This window comes from Pinus tabuliformis, chromosome Q, assembly GCF_031772625.1.
Source record: "Pinus tabuliformis cultivar Carrire ecotype Pingquan chromosome Q, CPIR1, whole genome shotgun sequence".
NCBI classification, from domain to species: domain Eukaryota; kingdom Viridiplantae; phylum Streptophyta; class Pinopsida; order Pinales; family Pinaceae; genus Pinus; species Pinus tabuliformis.
In genome coordinates, this window is record NC_142296.1 from 677,315,826 (window position 1) to 677,337,936 (window position 22,111).

The 22,111-nt window shown below is 32.1% G+C and overlaps 1 pseudogene; it reads right to left on the minus strand.

The window, feature by feature from the left end:
- Window positions 1-16,165: 16,165 nt before the first annotated feature.
- On the minus strand, window positions 16,166-16,594 carry LOC149221357 (lysM domain-containing GPI-anchored protein 3 pseudogene; annotated as a pseudogene).
- Window positions 16,595-22,111: the final 5,517 nt, after the last annotated feature.

A 22,111-nucleotide genomic window follows, 5' to 3' on the forward strand; every position in this document is an offset into this window, starting at 1 on the left:
TTATTATTATTATTTCAACATTATTATGAAATTATTAATATTATTTATGAAATTAAAGTTTTTAATATAAATAAAATAATAATATTATTATTGTCTAGATATCTTCGGCAAAATCACATAATCAATCTTTTGTCGACGCGTTTGGAACCAACCAGTGTGGTTCATCGTCAGGACAAGTTGAAGAACCTGTCAGGTTAATCAAGCTGTTAATCAAGCTTAGCCTGATCAGTTCTTTAACTTGTCCTGACGATGAACCACACTGAAGAACCTGTCAGGTTAATCAAGCTTAGCCTGATCAGTTCTTCAACTTGTCCTGACGATGAACCACACTGGTTGGTTCGAAACGCGTCGACAAAAGATTGATTATGTGATTTTGCCGAAGATATCTAGACAATGTTATGGATCACAGAAGTCTAAATTCCTTAATATTATTATTATTATTAATATTAATATTTTTATTAATAAATATATTAAATTATGTTGATTAGTTTTATTTTTAAAAATTGATGAACACTTAAATAGTGGAAACCGATGATTTAATTTATATCAACCACATTTATTAATATATGCTAATTTATAATTAAATGGAAATCGACAGATGACTTTGCACAAAATACTACTAAATAATCATAATAATAAGATTAACATATTCAAAATATTTAGCAAAATATGAGTTTTAGGCAATCTAATCCCATTGACAAATTGTAAAATCATCTAAGAATACTTAAAAGTCATTTATTCATTTATCTACAATTAAATCTTTTATTTAATCTTATTCAAATAAAAATTAATATTTAAATAATATATTTTATTAATTATTAAAATCTTATTTAATAAACAATTAAAAATAGAAATAAAATTTAGAGAAAAAAATTAATTAAAAAAATATTTTATGATTATATTGTAGTGGATATGATTATATTGTAGTGGATATGTTAAGTGATTTAATAAAATTGTTTTTTAAAGTAAATACATAAAATAATAATGATGGTTGTCAATATTTATTAAGATTAAATATGGTTTATCGTATGTAAGGGAATCATTAGCATTTTATTTGCTTTAGAATATTTTCTTTTAGTTGAAAAGTGTAAGGAAATATTTTTAAATCAGTGTAATTTTGACAAGTTCAAAGGTTATGGTTATGAATATTGTTTTGTAATAAGTATTTGAAATTGTGATTAAATATGAATGTATATGGTTATAGTAATTAGGTAAAGTTTACAAGGTCAGACTCCGTTTATTGTTGGTGGTTTGCTAGCTCAATATTTGCTTAATTCGTGGTTTTTCTCATGGTATTTTTATATTATGTAGTTTATTTAAAGGCATAATAATTTATTGTAATAATATTTTGTTGGCATTGTGAAGGCATGGTAGAAACAAGGAGTCTATAAAAATGTTTGAAGATTTTTCCAATGACATAATAAAAGAGTTTATTCTTATCCCATAATCAAAATTTCACCAATTTACAACTATTTTCAATTTCATAATAAACATTTCACGCTCCATTTTAATTCCATTCATGCATGTGATGAACATCAATTGTTGGAAGTTTGTATGAAGTCACTTCTTCCAAGATGCTTTTTCCATAGGCTATATTGACACAAGTGATATTTCTGGATTTGATTATCATAATCTTCATTTATTTAATGTGAACAAACATACCCATACTAGCCCAAGAATCTTTGAAAATGTTGTTTGCTTAGATGACATAGACTTTTGTCCATAAGAACAATATCATCATTGTAAAGAAAAAGGAGGATGAGAATATCCCCTAGAGTCAAGCTCAAGTAGCGTAAGTCTTCCAAACAAGCCATTATGTTGTAAATATACTAGTAAAAAAAGGGAGGGGTTAGTGAGGGGGAATTTTCTTAAATCTTTTGTATTAAAATAAGTTTCTTTTCTTTCTTAATATTCTAAAAATTGGAAACAACATTTCCATACAATTTTATCATAGGAGCTCTCAGATAAAAGGGAACATTTCTCCCTTCTAACATTTCAAAGGATTTTGGAAACTATGTTAGATATATTTATATTTATGATAAAATAACCACATAATTTTTTTTTATTATTGCAAGATTCCTCTCTAATAAGTGTAACAAGATCCTGGATAGTTGAATGATAGCTCCCATATCTAGCCAAACATTAAACAATTCCTTATAACTTGGCTAAAAAGGAGAAATTATAAAGGTCATATAATTAGAGGGATTGTTTTTATCCTCAATTTGAAAATAAATAGATTTTATCCTCAATTTAAAAATAAATAGATTAAGACTTTGAGTCTAGGTTTTAAGGAAACCTTTTTACACTATTATATTAAAGAGCTAATATGAGCATAAGCCCTAAAGCTTTTAATATTTATGTTTGGTAGCTTGCAATGTTCTTGTATTTCAGATTTACCAACTACTTAACCCCAAACTCTATTCCTTGTATTCCTTGTATATTGAAATGTTATTCTGCGGTTCTAAATGCTTTATTTATATTTGGTAGCCTGCCATGTCCGTGTATTTCCCATTTACCAACTACTTAACCTCAAACTCTATCTCTTGTATATTAAAATATTATTCTTTTGTTCTAAATGCTTTGAATATCGTGTCAATATTGTATCCACATTGACGGATTAGTACACATTTTTAGGTTAGAAATTCTAGTGCCCGAAGAGAATTATATTTATTTATAATGTAACTTTGTCACTTTTAATTAGGAGTTAATATTCTATATTTCGTTCACACCACACTTCCATAAAACACTTTAACTTACTTTTATTAGAAATCAAATTTTTCCGTATCAAAATTCTCTTAACAAAATTTACTATTAAAACTAAATATTTATAATCATAATTCACCCTTTCCCTTTAAAATTATATATAAATTAAAATCATAAACATTAATAATAATATTTTGTTATATATATATATATATAATTAATTTTTTTTTTAATAACGGTTAACTATGTAAGTTCAAATTCATTTAGCGTTTAAAATAATTCTTAAATTTAAGGGGTTAATAAGCCCAATATTCTGTATTGATATACAACAATGTGGCATAAGATACACAGAGGATTACAACAGCAAACGGAAGAAATCAACTATGTATAGACGCATTGATAAAAGCTATTAGTTTCCATTGAAAAACAATGTAACGCCACGCTGGTTCAAATACCCAAAGCGAAGTAAATATTTGGCGTTATTTTCAGAATTCCTTATATTCTCAACAATGCGAGTTTGATCTAAACATAAATAAGTGTTAAAGTTACAGGACGCACTTGTCTTTCTCAGCCTTCACACTAAATAGACTCTCAGCGCGATTTCTGCCTCAATCACGTGTCTTGGTTTTCCCTTACGTCGTTATATTTCTGCAGATCTGTACAGTTAGACGGGGTGGAATCCTCTACTGACCACACTATTGTTTGCGAATTCAGACTTTATGGGTGTTGGTGTTTAAATGCTAATGAACCCACGGGGTCCCTCACAACTCTTTTGTCTTTACTTCCGTCCATTTACCTCTTTCTACGGACACTTTACAGAATCTCCATGATGGCGATCAAGCCTGGAATTTCAAATCTCTTTAGATGTTTTTGCATTTTTCATACTTTTCATTTTCAGTTTTAAGAAAATTTGTGAGTGTCCATCTCTCTTTGTGTGGAAAGTCTTTTTCAACTACTCTTGCATCTCAACTTTCATTAATCTGCCTCTAGGAATGTCTTGTTTTTTTCCTAAGTTAACATATGTGTTTCGATAGGTTGCCCTCATCTAAATAAAATAATCACAAAATTCTTCATGTTTGATATACTATATTGAAATTGGTACAAATACAACAGGTTTATAGGTTTTTTAAATCATTGTGAGATTCAAGGTATTCCATACTTAGGAAGACAAGTTGAGAGAATATCACAACTATCTCTAACAAACACAATTAAAATTTATTCCTCTAGTAATAACATTAATGTAAGTTAGAGTTCCCATTAGTTACATTTCAAAATAATTTTCATGACCCAGAATTAAGACCAACAAAACTCTAATAAACAAAGTTATTTTTCGTTAAATTTATAGTCCCTTCATAGTTTCCTAGTCAAAGATTTTCTTGGCCAAGAAGTCTAACAAATATTTTTTTGTCAAATGATGATGAGTGCTCCTATTGGTAAAAGTGATTGTGACAAAGAAGAACTTTGACCAAGCTTATATCTCTATGCCTTCTTTTTGAGTGCTACTTCGAAGGAACTTTCCTAGATAATTACTTTAACCAGGGAGCGAACTACGACCAATGAACTATGATTGTCTTGTTCCCTAATTGATCTAAGTTGTATTGATTTTGGATCTTGTTGGTTAAAATTCATGTTGATCATAATTCTAAGAAATTTCTTGATTAAGAATCCTATCGAACAAAAGGATGGAGAATTATAACAGATAGGAACTTTGATAAAGAAACTACAACCAATAAGAAATTTGATGAATGAAATTTAGTCAAAAAAAAATATAACCATAGAAACCATAAGTCACTAAGGAACTTTCAACTAAGGAAAAAGAATAAGAAATTAGTTAATATTCTTATTGAATAGATTTCCCATCCTATTGGTCATTGTTTTAATGTACTTTCTTAGCCAGAAAAATTTAATATGATAGATTGAATTGTGCCCAACAAGGAACCATTAACAACATGAACTCTTGTCAACCAAAACTTTAATGAAGAAGCTATGACCAATAAAACCTCTAATGAAGAAACAATGATTAATCAAGATCCTCTTATTCTTTCCTTGGTTCAATCATGTATGCGAAAAATTATCCCTTTGTCCTAGTTCTAAGGAGCATTCCTCACTAGGAACCACACAATGAAACTTAACCAACAATGTTCCCATTTGTTAAGGATTCAAAAAATTTATAGATGTTTTGGCTATCTATAGCCTCACGTTTGAATTTCACAGCATATGCCACTCACCTCCACTGTGTAAACATGGATCAAGGAATTCAATCTTTGTGGTCAAATTCAAAAAAAAATTAACTTGTAACTATCTCATCCATCTAACTTGAGAATTGAACCATTACCAACTCAAAATTAAAATCAAATTTTCAACCTCTAATGAATTCGACTAGAAATTTGAACCACTACCATGTGAAATGAGTTGCATCATATCATAGTTATGACATGTAAGCGGTGTTGTCAGATAAATGGCTTCCACCCAAAATAGTGTAACTATGAAATTCTAGAACCTTGCATTAAAATGTTTATTACTAGCATAGCTATATGAATTAAATGGCTAGTAAATGGTGATAAACATCAATCCATAACAATCATAAAAACACTTACTTCATCATACATCTCAGGTTGTTAAAATTAAAAAAATAGAAAAACATAAAAACTAAATAAGTTACAACCTTACTATTGTTATTATTAATGGTAAAAATATATATATAAATTAAATATATATACATTTAAAAAAACATGTAACAATTTTTTAAGCATGGAGATTCACCCCCACTTTATCATAGATATCCTTAATATGTAAGTAAACTTTGTTACAATACCATGGGCCAAAACATGACTCATCAATTCAGCATGCCCAAAAAACCTTAACTTCTTTAACAGTGGCTAGTTCATATGACATTATTTTAATTAATGAATTTAATTAAAAGGTGAAAAAAACTTAACTATAGAAATAAATTTCAGTGTTTGATTTATTTATATTACTAAAAATAGTATAATATTACTAAAATTAAGTCCTTACTATACACTTCGTAATTATACCTAACTTAACTGAGTTTAACTAACATGATCACCAATAAACTCAATTTTCATACAAATATAAATTAAAACCAATCTAAGATTCAGTTTTTAAATCCCACGCACCTTTAAAAACAATTAAATTTTTCACGGACAACAATACAAAATGTATGAATTTATGTGAAAATAAGTTCAAATTCTTAATTTAAATGAATATGTCAAAATTTGCAAATTATATGAAAAACCTTGAAAAAGGAAAAGCTGCAAAAATATCTGTAAGAGATGGATCTGCCAATATTTATTCATCATTGTTCTTGCTATGCTTATTGATCTTTATCCCATCAGGTAGATCATCGCCTTGTAAATATCCCCATAAGGACAATCAATTTCAATATAAATATAATGGTTTGCAACAAAGTTCGAATTAGAAACAACATGGACTCCATGAATTGTTTATTCTCGAAAGTAGTGGTTTGAGCGCAGAGGGGGAGAGTTCATTAAATTTGAAATTAATATTGGAGAGAGATGCATTACTCTTGCGAGAAAGGATGGAGAATACTTTATACCAACAATTTTGTTGTAATTCCTTCCCCAAAACTGCAAGCAAATGTGTTCGTTATTGTTCTCATTTTTAGGAAGACGCACCTTCCTTAGTGTATATTACCAATCTCGCTGGCAGGTTACATTCTTTACTGTTTTCTCTTTAGGCTTCAATGGGTTAGTTTCCCTTATCACGTGACATTGTTCAAAGTTAGTCTACTTCTTTTAGCAGATAATATTGAGATGAACGGCTTACTATTTAATTTTTTGTATTTGTAATCACTGCAAGGTCTGTGACAAAATTTATTGCAAAATTTTTAATGACGGTAGATGAACTGACAAATTTATTTAGAATTCACAAAATTGCCACCGTAAAAGATGTACCCTATTATATATTTTGATGGTTTGAATTCTAAACTAAACGTCCATTTTGACAGGTTGCCCCTCTACAACAGTAACATCAACTTTTTGAGATGCTAAATACGTCTTGTAAAACATCAAATTCCAAGCCTGATGGCGATGGCCATTTGTTTGGGGGCCATACATCAACAACACGTAATCAGGCAGTGCACCAGTAATCACCGACTCCACGTGAACCGAAACGTTGGAATCCAAAATCGAAGTTGCAGTTTTATGTGACTGATCGGTCCATTAACACTCAATTGCATAGCAATCAGGCTGTCTCACCATTGAAACTAATTTCACTCTTAACGTTATGAGTCTGTAAAATATCTATGATCAAATGTTTTCTTATAAATGAATATTTCTAAGACAATGCATCATTTCTGATATGGTAGTTATGGTTTAGATGCATCCATGGACCGCGGCCTTCCACGTTAAGGTCGTTCTGTGGATTATTTTTTGAAATGAAATGGTGTACTTGTAAAGATGCAATGCCTTACGTTACCTCCACCACCCCCCATATAAAATCTTGAAAGATTTTCCATAACACAGAATATTTCATAGCAGTTTCTTTGAACAAAGATGTTTATACGTAATGCTCGCATGTTTTATTTTCAATGCAAATAGGGCAAAGTATTACTTGGAATTTTTTTTTTAAATTTTATAGTTTTATATTTCAACTTTTATAACTTTTATGTATTTTTTTTATTTAAAAAGAAGGCTAATTTTGATAAAAGATTTGTCAGATGAAAAAAATACTTAATGATTTTATCAAATATTAAATGATTTTTACAATTAAATATTTTTAATAATAATTAATTAAATAAATTTTTAAAGATTAAATATATTTTTTTTAATTGTATTTTTTTTTATATAAGTGAAATATTATATTAAAAAAATTATTAACCTCTTACAAAATTTATTTTATTATAAAATTATAAAAACTCTACCATTTTAAATTATTAAGTGGAAGCCGTAATTTATATTGGAATTGGGTTTAAGAAATTTATATTATATTTAAAAAAAAAAAATGGCTGAGATTGCAGGTTCAGTATATTCGTCTAATATATGATCCAATGGACAATATGAAAAGTTTGTCAATAATTTTTGAGTTTCTTAAGTCTTTTCTCCTTAGTATATTAAAAAAACATTAGTGAAATGAGGTTATCTTTCTAATTTATTAAAAAGTTGAAATTATTTATATTGAAATTCCGTTTGACAAATTTATTTTTATATTTAAAAAAAATTAAATGGCTGAAATTGCAGGCCAAACATATTCGTCTAATACATGATCCAATGGAAAATATGAAAAAATTGTCAATCATTTTTTAGTTTCTTAAGTCCCTTCTCTTTTATATATTAAAAAACATTAATGAAATGTGGTTATCTTTCTAATTTATTAAAAAGTGGAAATTATTTATATTGGAGTTCCGTTTGAGAAATTTATTTCTATATTTTCAAAAAATTAAATGACTGAAATTGCAGGCCAAACATAAATATGAAAAAATTGTCCATCATTTTTGAATTTCTTTATTCTCCTTTCCTTAATATATTAAAAAATCATTAATGAAACGTGGTTATCTTTTAATTTATTAAAAAGTTGAAATCTGGTGTGGCTCCATTCCATTTGCTCTGTTTAAATTAGTGTGACTAATAAAATTAGTCTTATAAATTTATATTTTATAATATCTATTTCTTATAAGTTCAACAACAATAAAATTCAAATTAATATTAAAAATAAACAATATTAATAATATTAACTGATGTCAGAAATCTTTTTTAAGTAAGTTTATTTAAGTTTAAGTTGTTTATAAAAATATTATTATTAGTTATTAATAAACATTCAGTTTAATATTGTTATTGTTAATATGAATATTAATATAAAAGTATAGATAAAATTATAAATATTTTAATGAAATTAAAATTTTTAACATAAATAATATAAATATTATTGTTAATAAATACATTTAATTGTGTTGATTGACTTGATTTATAAAAGCTCACGGACATATAAATGATGGAAAAGAGATGTTTTTGGTGTAGATCAACCATATTTATTAATATAGGTGTGCTAATTTATAACTAAATAGAATTAAACACACTAAATAACACTGTCATATTCAAAACTATATTTAGCAATCTTTTTAGTAAATTATAAAACTAACTAGGAACTTAAAAGTCATTTAGGTAACATTTTTTATTTAGTTTTATTAAAATAAAAATAAAGACAAATAAATATTTAAATAATTTTTTTATTAATTTAAATATTATTCATTAAAATGTTATTTAATAAACCAATTGAATTTTTTTAATAAAATATTTCTTTTATAATTATATTGTAGTGTATATATTAAGTGTTTTAAGTAAATAGATAAAATAATAATGATGGTGGTTAATATTTTGTTAGCATTAAATATGGTTTATCACATCCTAAAAATGTAGAAAAATGTAGAAATTATGATGTATATTTGCAACTTTTGATGATGTTTTAATCAAAATCACACGACAAAAATCTACTCTACTACTCTATTGCTCCTGCAAAAAATAATTCATAATTTAGAACAATAAAATTAGACATGCAATAAGAAATCACACACATGCAATAAGTACTTTTGCTGCTAAAAACCCCAATGTCTTCTTGCATTAATATGGTGAATAAAGATGTATTGCAATTTCTTCGTTGAAATGACAACCTGCAAGTGCATAGCTAATCTCTTTGCTCACTAAGAAGCTCTAATCGAGACTTAGTAAATTTCTGCTTCTGCTTGAGCCCTTATTTCCTTACACAATTCCATGACAAATTAGACCCCTATTATTTAGGAATTTCTTCAAAATGGATTGAGCAATTTCCAAGGTTGATCATGTGATTGCATGCAACTCCTGTACACTCAAGGGAAGTCTAGAATTGATGTTAGAGTGCCTTGAAATCTCTACCACAGTTGGGGAACTCAAATTCTTTGCATGCACTAGCTGTTTTGGGATGATTTATCACTTAACTGGATGATCACGAAGTTTGATTGAAGCCCCACTGCTTTACTAACCTTCTACTAGTTCCTCCAAAAGTTGGAACTAGTTTTACTGAAAAAAACTTGAGATAATTGAATTTTGTTGATACAAATTAGAAACCACACATGCTTAACTGAAATCTAAGCCTCCAACTTGAATTTGTTGAATAAACTAGGTGACAAAAGCCATGTCGTACAAGTTAAAGTAGTGTCATGATGTGAAAATTTGAATTTTCTCAATTTAATTAAAACAAAATCAACTTGAGAATTTGTTATTGCATTTTTCAATAATCCGTCTCAACAAGAAAGGGATTATCAACCACCTATATCATGAACCCGTGGAACTCGAACATCCCTCTTGACAAGGTATTTATGAAAATTTCACCATCTTGTTCCTTTGCCGGAATGTACTCCAACAACATTATCCACCTCTGCACACAATCTTGCGAATGGTGATACCACATATCTATATGTTTGGATCAATTGTGAAAAGCAACATTCTGAGAGAGCATGATGCAACTATGATTATCATAGTAGATTGTAGTTAGATCCATCATTTGGCCAAATAATCCAATCAATATCTTTCTCATCCAGATCACCTCACATGTTGCTTGACTTGCATCCATAGATCTTTGCTTGTATGAGGAAACAACTATGAAGCCAACAGTGAAAATTCTATGTGATGTACTATTTCACTCTGATGGACTCTTTGACCAATCTACATCTGTGAAGCCACACAACTTCACTCTATTTGTTTGTACCATAGTTCAAACTTGGTAGTGCCGTTGAGGTATTGTAAAATATGCTGAACTGCATTCCAAAATAATTTGTTTGGCCTAACAATAACTTGGCTTAGTTGGTTGAGTATATAACACATATCTTGTCGTGTTTTCACAAGATACATGAGTGAACCACTCGTTGTCGATAAATGGTATCATCTACTTCCTCATGTGATGTGACATCGTCCTTCATCTAGCTGGCCGCTAAATGTGTCTCCATGGGTTTTGAACTCTCCATGCAAAATCATTGTGGTATCTGATTTGCATACTTTCCTTGAGAGACAAATAGTTCTCATCGCATTTCGTTACTTCCAACATGAGGACGTAGTGCACGAGACCCATTTCTTTCATTTCAAACTCCCTTGCAAGGTCCTCCTTGCAAGATCTCAATTGTTCATCACCAGATAAAATCAAATCATCAACATATAAAACAATAATGAACAATTTACCTTCTAGGAAGATATGATAGAGGTTTGCATCCTCTTCACTTTTGGTGAAGCACAAACCGGTGAGATAGCTATAGATCTTAGTGTACCAAGCACGAGGTGGTTGTTTGAGAGAATACAATACTTGTTTGAGTATGCACATATGAAAGTCCTAATCAAATGTCTAAAAACTTTCTAGTTTCTCTATGCACACCTCCTAAATAACTCCATTGTAGAATATTGTTTTTACATCTCTTTGGTGAATCTTCAACCCCATCTCCACAACCAAAACCAAAATTAATCTAATAACTGAAAATATTGCTACACCAACAAAGATAACTAATAATCAATTCCCTCAACTTAAGAGTACCTCTTGGCCACCAATTTGACCTTGTACTTTTCTATACTTTCGTCTGCTACTCGATTTACCTTGAAGATCCATCGGAAGCCTAAGACTCTGAGTGTCTTCGTTTTCCATTATGTCGTTATCTATCAGCATATCTGTACAGTTAGGCGGTGTGGAATCTATAAAATATAGCTACTAACAGCCCAAAGATCATCAATACCGAATATTTCACAAACAGAACTTAATATGATCTATTGTTTAAGATGACATACCTTGATTAACAGCGGAAGATGTAATGGCTGCCATCTACTTGGTCTGACTCCTGACTGTTCTCTTCTTCAGAATTCGGTTTCTCTTTCTAGCCCTGTTTCTTCATACGCTTCTTGATGGAGAAGAATGCAACTATTGCCAGGGAGAGAGAGGACCCAATCCTTTATATATCATTTAACTCTAATCTGGTACGCCCATCATATACCAATTCAACGCTTAAGATTAATGCTTTAATGCTTTAATGCTTTTAACGCTTTTAATGCTTTTAACGCTTTAATGCTTTAATCGGGTCACATTAATATTTAGAAACTGCAGATTTCTAACATTCTCCCACTTGACCCGACTATTCATAATATTAAGTGTTGAACATCATACTATGATAAATTGCTGAGAGTTATGGCGGTTGTGCACTATTAATTCAATGCATTTCCTTCCATATACTACAATACCAGCAATCCATCAATTCATACTCATAATTTATATAAAACAACATAATGGTCCACATAATGTCTTATATCATAATGATTAAACATAATATCTTTATAAGACTTTTTCTTGTTTAAAATTACATAATATACGTACTACTACATTAAAACAAGAGACACATAATTGTATATCAGAAACACATAAAAGAGCTCAGAATGTCACACATCAATTATTATTAATACAACCAAGACCCATTCTTTGAACATGTTCCTTAAATTGTCTTGGTTGTAACCCTTTCGTCAAAGGGTCTGTAATCATAAGTTCTGTCCTGATGTGCATGATTGACACTCTTTGTTTCTGAACCTCATCTTTCACAACAAGATACTTCAGTTCTATATGTTTGCCACCTTTAGAGTACTTGTCGTTCTTTGAGAAAAATACTGCTGCAGAGTTATCACAATAAATTTTCAGCGGCTTGCTAATGGTGTCGACAACCGCAAGTCCTGAAATAAAGTTACGCAACCATAATGCATGAATTGTGGCTTCATAACATGCCACAAATTCTGCCTTCATAGTGGATGAAACATCGATAGTCTGTTTCGCACTTTTCCATGATATGGCACCTTGAGAAAACATAAACAGGTAACCAAAAGTCGATTTTCTAGTATCGATGCATCCAGCAAAATCTGAATCGCTATATCCAATCACCTTTGATTCATTGGATCTTCTATACATGAGCATGTAATCTTTCGTGCCTTGTAGGTACTTCAAAACTTTCTTTGCAGCTTGCCAATGTTCCCATCAACATAAAGGACCAGAAAAATAAACTTGCTCCCACTGATCCTTTGGTATATACAGTGATCAACCGTATTTTCCTTAAAACCAAAAGATGTAATAATGGTATTGAACTTAATATACCATTGCCGGGATGCTTGTTTAAGCCCATATATTGACTTCTTAAGTTTACACACCAATTGTTCATTACCTTCTACAGAAAAACCCTCAGGTTGATCCATATAAACATCCTCGTCAAGATCTCCATTCAGAAAGGTTGTTTTCACATCCATTTGATGCAACTCCAAATCATAATGAGCTACTAATGCCATTAGCAACAAGTCTAGCTTTATACCGTTCGATATTACCACTAGAGTCGTGTTTGGTTTTAAAAACCCATTTGCATCCGACTCTTTTACAGCCATGTGGTAACTCAACGAGATCCCAAACTTCATTATGTTGCATGGATTTCATTTCTTCTTTCATGGCATTAATCCATTCCTTTGACTCTTTACTTTCTACAGCATGTGAAAACGAAAATGGATCCTTATTGATTCCAATATCATAACCACATAATCATCAGAAATAGCTGACCTACGATTTCTTTGAGGTCTTCTTAATGCTACTTGTTGTGGTTCATGCATATCAGTATTATGTAAGTCATTTCCTTCAGGAAGTACTTCTTCATTTATATGTTGTTCATTATCATCATGCTGTTCTACAACAGCTGGAACAACATTTGGAGTAATAGTAGATGGAGGAACTATTCTAGGCAATGTAACATTTACCCTTGTTTCCTTTATTTCTACTATTTCTCTTCTAGTACTCCCACTGACTTCACCATTCTCAATGAATCTTGCATTACCAGTTTCTACAATTCTTGGACTATGATTAGGACAGTAAAACACATACCCTTTAGATTTCTCAGGGTAACCTAAAAAATACCCACTGATCGTTCGAGAATCTAATTTCTTTTCATGTGGATTATAAATTCTCGCTTCCGCTGGACAACCCCAAACATGCAGGTGTCTTAAGCTAGGTTTCCTGTTAGTCCATAACTCAAAAGGAGTTTTTTGAACAGCTTTACTAGGAACCCTATTCAACAAATAATTAGCGGTTTTGAGAGCATACGACCAAAAATTCTTAGGTAGTGTAGAATCTGACATCATACTCCTAATCATATCCATTAACGTCCTATTGCACCTTTCTGCTACACCATTTTGCTGTGGTGTACCTGGCATTGTGTATTGCGCACATATGCCATGACTTTCGAGGAATTTTGCAAATGGACCTGGACACTGGCCTGACTCATTATATTTACCATAATATTCACCACCTCTATCAGACCTTATGATTTTCACCTTTTTATCTAATTGCCTCTCAGCTTCCTTTACAAACGTCTCAAGGACATTCACAGATTGAGATTTTTCATGAAGCAAATAGACATAACCATAACGGGAAAAATCGTCAATGAAAGTGATGAAATACTTTTCTCCATTAAAGGCTGGAGTGTCCATAGGTCCGCAAATATCAGTGTGTATTATTTCAAGAAGCTGGCTGCTTCTAGTGGCTCCTTTCTTATTATGTTTGGTTTGTTTACCTTTAATACAATCCACACATAATTCTAGATCACTAAAGTCCAAATTTGACAAAATTTCATTACTTACTAATCTCATCATTCTTTCTTTGGATATATGACCTAGTCGTTTATGCCACAAGAAAGCAGAATTTTCATTCAACCTGCTACGTTTACATCCAACATTATTTACTACATTCAACAAGGAATTCGCATAAGTGTCATTCAGTTTCAATTTATATAAACCATCAATTAGAATACCAGAACCAACATTATCAGTATTCTTATATAAATCAAAACAACCAGATCCAATCACACATCTAAAACCAGAAATATCCAATTTACTTGCGGAAATAAGGTTTCTAGATAATGAAGGTACATAAAGGGTACTGTATAAGTCTAATACATATCCACTTTCTAGAATTAGACGATAAGTCCCAATGCCTTCAATTGAAGATTTCATTCCGTTTCCCATAAAGAGAAAACGATCTTCATTTGGATTTATGGTTCGGATCGTAAGAAATCCCTACATATTGTTGGAAACATGAGTTGTAGCACCAGTATCAAGCCACCATGTATTAATAGGAACTTCAACTAAATTTGATTCAAAACATACGAAAGATAGACATCCTGAAAATGAAATAACTATAAGCTCATAACTAACGCGATTCAGATGTAGACATAATAGTATAATATAGCACTCCTTTGGGTAGATACTATCTTATACTTAACATAATTAAGTACCAAAACATAAGTAGGTAATAAATATATTCAATTAAATAGAACTGACATCTTTGGATGATCAATATTTATTTAATCAAAATATCTATCAACCCTCATCATGTCAACTAGTTATAGAACAAGACTTTCCTTTGGGTAAGTTCTCAGGTTCTATCATTAGTGACGCCAGTTTTTAATTGGTATTATTATAACTGGCAATTTCTATCAATAATCATTATGTCATTTATGCACTAAATGATTATTCTGATTTTGACCACTTTGGTGATTAACAAAATCATAAATCTCATGTGCATAAACACATACCTTATGCAAAACAACATTCTGATTTTGACCACTTTGGTGATCATAAATCTCATGTGCATAAATAATTTATAACACATACCTTATGCAAAACAATCAATCATAGAGCAATTACTTTTATGCCCAAATTTCAAACAATTATTTTGTACCAGTAAACTTTAATCGTGCAAAGCCAAAACAAGCAATGATGCACGAAAAGACCTTAAAACTCTGATTATTGATCAAAATATATACACACCCTTCTTAATGTGTAAATTGATTTTCTATAAAATATCAAAATATATATTTTCCCTCTTAAAATATATATACACAGAGTATATGTGATAAAGCTACATCACGGGTTTCTTTACATGCTGTGTTACATTATTTATGTGGTACATTGAAACTTTATTAATAGCTTTATTTACACATTAAAATGTAAATCTATTTCGTTTAACAAAGATTTACACTAAAATCTTAATCTTCCCATCAAACACTTACGCGTTGATCTCATGTCTCAACAACATCCTTTTAAACATGTTTTGCAAATGCGGAAGCATAGATGATGCATGCAATGTGTTTGACAAAATTCCGCAACGAAATGTAGTGTCATGGACTACGCGGATTGCAGCTTATGCTAGGGATGGTTATGCCGAAGAGGCTTTGCAGTTGTTTTATGAAATGGAAAGAGCAGGCGTCAAACCAAAACAGTTCACCTTGACCAGCGTGAAAATCTTGCTTTAATACATCTCCGCGCCAAGCAATGTTTTGGACTGGCTCATCAGTAATTCAAAATCCACAATAGATGGACTGCACATACCGTCCTCTATATCTAACTTTAAACTTGAGGGCATGCAATATTATTCAAAACAACGGCGATATCTAACTTTAAATTGCAGGGCATGCAATACTATTCATTCCAACATACACAACGAACATACAGTGATATGGTGTGACCAAGCCCCCAAACACCGAATCCGCAATGCCGCGCAGAGTATCAATGGGTTGGACAGTGTACACAGTGGACATAGACTTTCGGATTCCATTGACACATTGGCATTTAATGGGTACCTTTAAGAACGAACCGGCGGGAAGGATTTGGGTTTGAGAATCAGAGGTCAGAGGATCGAATCCATTGGCACCTAGTATCGATAAAGGATCTACTCGAAATCGAGTAGCCACCTCTAAGACCTTCAAATCAGTTCGAAGCAAGTAAGCGACAAGGGAATCGAAGGTATCTGATCCATTGCATGGTTCGATTGTGGATTCTGATAGGGCTCTCGATGATACTTGACTAACAACAAAAGGATTGATCATTTCATGAAACCCCCACAATTTCCCGAAGGCTCAATCACATGAGTAAAGCACAGAACAGATCAATTGCAATCATAGGAAATATTCAGTTATTGATTGTCGCTCCGATACCAAATGTAAAATATAGCTACTAACAGCCCAAAGATCATCAATACTGAATATTTCACAAACAGAACTTAATATGATCTATTGTTTAAGATGACATACCTTGATTAACAGCGGAAGAAGTAATGGCTGCCATCTTCTCTCTTCTGTCTTCTGTCTTCTGTCTTCTTCTCAGAATTCGGTTTCTAAAGCAGTTTCTAATCTAAAGCATTAGATCTTAAGCGTTGAATTGGTATATGATGGACGTACCAGATTAGAGTTAAATAATATATAAAGAATTGGGTCCTCTCTCTCCCACACAAGAGTTGTATTCTTCTCCATCAAGAAACGCATAAAGGAAGTGAGGGCAAGAGGAGAGACCGAATTCTGAGAAGAAGACAGAAGACAGAAGAGAGAAGATGGCAGCCATTACTTCTTCCGCTGTTAATCAAGGTATGTCATCTTAAACAAAGATCATATTAGGTTTGTCAGTGAAATATTTGGTATTGATAATCTTTGGGCTGTAAGTTAAGACTTTTACATTTCATAATTAATTAAGAAAGATTTACATTTGGTATCAGAGCCAAAATCAATAACTGAATATTTCCTATGATTGCCCTTGCGAATGAATATAATGGAAATTTGATTAATCAAGAGATTTTTAAGCTGTGCATGTCGATGCCGAAGGGGATTCTGGATCTCTGTGTTTTTTCGATTTCCTTGCTGATGGGTACTGTGACAACATGAAACCGTTGATCTGAAGAATAGCCTCAAACTGAAGGATCGAATCCCCACACTGGCTATTCGACTTGAGAAGAAAAATAGTAGTCGGCCCTTTTGAATACGTCCTTCTGCAGCCACCGGCTTTTAATTCTGAAAAATATGCTCGGCCTCTGTACTAAGAATCAAATCCGATCCCTCCTGTTTTGACAGCTCCTGAGAATGATAGGTGTGCTCATGAGAAACTCAGGCTACCACTGAATTTTCCAGCGCTGTCAAAAGTTCATCGCATTGCCAGCTTCGAATCATAAATTCTGTGCTTGGGCATATAGTTTGGAGTGACGTCTTTCCTTATTGGATTAATTCTATTTTGAATGCGTCATATTGTATGATATTTAAAAGTTAATATCAGTATTTGTATAACCTAAGACTGAATTCTTAGAACGTTTTTTTTTGGATTTTAAGGGCAAGATTTATGCACTTTCGGTATTGATGATCTTTGGGCTGTTAGTAGCTATATTTTACATTTGGTATCAGAGCGACAATCAATAACTGAATATTTCCTATGATTGCAATTGATCTGTTCTGTGCTTTACTCATGTGATTGAGCCTTTGGGAAATTGTGGGGGTTTCATGAAATGATCAATCCTTTTGTTGTTAGTCAAGTATCATCGAGAGCCCTATCGAAATCCACAATCGAACCATGCAATGGATCAGATACCTGCGATTCCCTTGTCGCTTACTTGCTTCGAACTGATTTGAAGGTCTCAGAGGTGGCTACTCGATTTCGAGTAGATCCTTTATCGATACTAGGTGCCAATGGATTCGATCCTCTGACCTCTGATTCTCAAACCCAAATCCTTCCCGCCGGTTCGTTCTTAAAGGTACCTATTAAATGCCAATGTGTCAATGGAATCCGGAAGTCTATGTCCACTGTGTACACTGTCCAACCCATTGATACTCTGCGCGGAATTGCGGATTCGGTGTTTGGGGGCTTGGTCACACCATATCATTGTATGTTCGCTGTGTATGTTGGAATGAATAGTATTGCATGCCCTGCAATTTAAAGTTAGATATCGCCGTTGTTTTGAATAATATTGCATGCCCTCAAGTTTAAAGTTAGATATAGAGGATGGTATGTGCAGTCCATCTATTGCGGATTTTGAATTACTGATGAGCCAGTCCAAAACATTGCTTGGCGCGGAGATGTATTAAAGCAATCTACTTGGTCTGACTCCTGACTGTTCTCTTCTTCAGAATTCGGTTTCTCTTTCTAGCCCTGTTTCTTCATATGCTTCTTGATGGAGAAGAATGCAACTATTGCCAGGGAGAGAGAGGACCCAATCCTTTATATATCATTTAACTCTAATCTGGTACGTCCATCATATACCAATTCAACGCTTAAGATTAATGCTTTAATACTTTAATGCTTTTAACGCTTTTAATGCTTTTAACGCTTTAATGCTTTAATCGGGTCACATTAAGATTTAGAAACTGCAGATTTCTAACAGAATCCTCTGCTCATCACATTATTGTTTGCGAATTCAGACTTTATCGGTGTTGGTGTTTAAATGTTAATGAACCCACGGGGCCCGTGAACACCTTTTGTCGTTACTGCCGTCCATCTATCTATTTCTACCGACACTTTACAGAATCTCCATGTGGCGGGGATCTTCTTCAGCTTTCAGCATTGACCGCGCCTCTCAGACTGGTCGAGAAAGGGCGCGCCATATTTCCATTAGTTGTCGATGCGCATATGTTTTGGGCGCTATACATCAGCAACACGTAATCAAACAGTGCATCCCTGCCGCCCTAAGAAGAGCACAACCAATCACCAACTCCACGTGAAACGAAAACGTTGCAATCCAAAACCGAAGTTAAAGTCCATTAACACTATATTGCCTAGGAATCACGAATGAAACTAATTTCATTCTTAACATTTTGAGTGTTTAAAATATCAAATGTTTTCTTTTAAATGAATTTTTGTAAGCTAATGCATCCTTTCTGATATGGTGATTATGGGTTACATTTTCAGACGGACCGCGGCTCTCCACTTTAAGGTTAAGGTTGAAACTTTAAGGTTGTTCAAAAAATTATTTTTTCTAATGATGTGGTGTACTTTAGTGATGCAATGTTTACGTTAGGCCACTAGCCCCATAAAAAACATTAAATGTTAATTATATAAAATATTGAATGACAATCCACCAAAGGGAATATTTCGGAACAGTTTCCTTGAACAAAGATGTTCATATTTAATGTTCCTATGTTTTTTTTCGATGTAAATCGTACAAAGTATTACTTAGGAATTTTTTTAAGATTTTATATTTTAAATCTAGTAGTTTTTTATTGAGAAAGAGAAAGCTAATTTTGATAAAAGATATCTTTAGTTTAAAAAGAAATAATTAAATTAATGATCTTTTAAAATATGAAATGATTTTTATATAGATAAATATTTTTCAGTATGGGGGATTTACGCAGTGCATTATATTAGATATCATTTTTGGGATTCAACTGCGTTAAGTAAGTCATTCACGTATGACCCATTTCCATGAGAGGTAGTCGTAACTGACTAATTTCTCATGATTTTTGAATAGTTCACTTAGCACTCATTGCATCTGGTGATGCTCACAGGGGTGAAGAAGTGGGATTGAAACTAGTGAAATGTGGAGAACGAATCACATAGCATCAATCATCACTTCCGGGGCTTGCACCCGGTAACCAGGACTTCCCAGGAGGTCACCCATCCCAGAACTCCTCTGGCTCAAGCGCGCTTAACTGTGGAGTTTTTCCACAATCAAGCCCACTTAGCTTGCTACCCCATTTGCAAAACCTTAGCAAGTATTGTGCCTCATGAACCATTCAAGTAGAGATCCCTTGACTCTTTTTGAATTTAAGTATGGGGGATTTACGCAGTGCATTATATTAGATATCATTTTTGGGATTCAACTGCGTTAAGTAAGTCATTCACGTATGACCCATTTCCATGAGAGGTAGTCGTAACTGACTAATTTCTCATGATTTTTGAATAGTTCACTTAGCACTCATTGCATCGGGTGATGCTCACAGGGGTGAAGAAGTGGGATTGAAACTAGTGAAATGTGGAGAACGAATCACATAGCATCAATCATCACTTCCGGGGCTTGCACCCGGTAACCAGGACTTCCCAGGAGGTCACCCATCCCAGAACTCCTCTGGCTCAAGCGCGCTTAACTGTGGAGTTTTTCCACAATCAAGCCCACTTAGCTTGCTACCCCATTTGCAAAACCTTAGCAAGTATTGTGCCTCATGAACCATTCAAGTAGAGATCCCTTGACTCTTTTTGAATTTAAGTATGGGGGATTTACGCAGTGCATTATATTAGATATCATTTTTGGGGTAAGTCATTCACGTATGACCCATTTCCATGAGAGGTAGTCGTAACTGACTAATTTCTCATGATTTTTGAATAGTTCACTTAGCACTCATTGCATCGGGTGATGCTCACAGGGGTGAAGAAGTGGGATTGAAACTAGTGAAATGTGGAGAACGAATCACATAGCATCAATCATCACTTCCGGGGCTTGCACCCGGTAACCAGGACTTCCCAGGAGGTCACCCATCCCAGAACTCCTCTGGCTCAAGCGCGCTTAACTGTGGAGTTTTTCCACAATCAAGCCCACTTAGCTTGCTACCCCATTTGCAAAACCTTAGCAAGTATTGTGCCTCATGAACCATTCAAGTAGAGATCCCTTGACTCTTTTTGAATTTAAGTATGGGGGATTTACGCAGTGCATTATATTAGATATCATTTTTGGGGTAAGTCATTCACGTATGACCCATTTCCATGAGAGGTAGTCGTAACTGACTAATTTCTCATGATTTTTGAATAGTTCACTTAGCACTCATTGCATCGGGTGATGCTCACAGGGGTGAAGAAGTGGGATTGAAACTAGTGAAATGTGGAGAACGAATCACATAGCATCAATCATCACTTCCGGGACTTGCACCCGGTAACCAGGACTTCCCAGGAGGTCACCCATCCCAGAAATTAGTTGTTAGGAGTTTAAATATTGAAATATTATTTATTTAAAAACTAGCTATGAAGAATAAATTAATATTATTAAGTATGTATTAATAATAATAGATTTGTAAAAAAATATAAAAAATAATTGTTATAAAAATCTATTTTAAAGAAATATTAAAGTGTAAAATCTATTTATAAAAGATTTTTTTTATCTTAATATTATAATAACTAATAAAAATTTTATTAAAAATAACTTTATTAAATACCCATATTAAATATCTATTTATTGTAATATATATATATAACTAACTTCATTAACATGTTACAAAATTTATTTCATGATAAAATTCATAACATCATATAAGATTATAAAAACTCTTCACAATTTTAAAATTTGTTTTAAACTATTTATAACTAGGTGGAAGTGAACATTCTAAGTAAGAACATGATGTTGATGATAAGAATACCATTGTAAAAATTATATTTAGTGAAATATGATATAATAAATTGTAAAACGAACTAAGAATATTTAAGAGTCATTTTATGGGTTTATAAATAACGTTTTTTATTAATTTTTATATAAAAACATATTTAAATAAAATATTTTATTATTTATTAAAATGTTATTTAATAAAAAATTATAAATAGAAAAACAATAATGAAAAAATTTAATAAGAAACTATTTTATAATTATATTATATTGTATATATTGA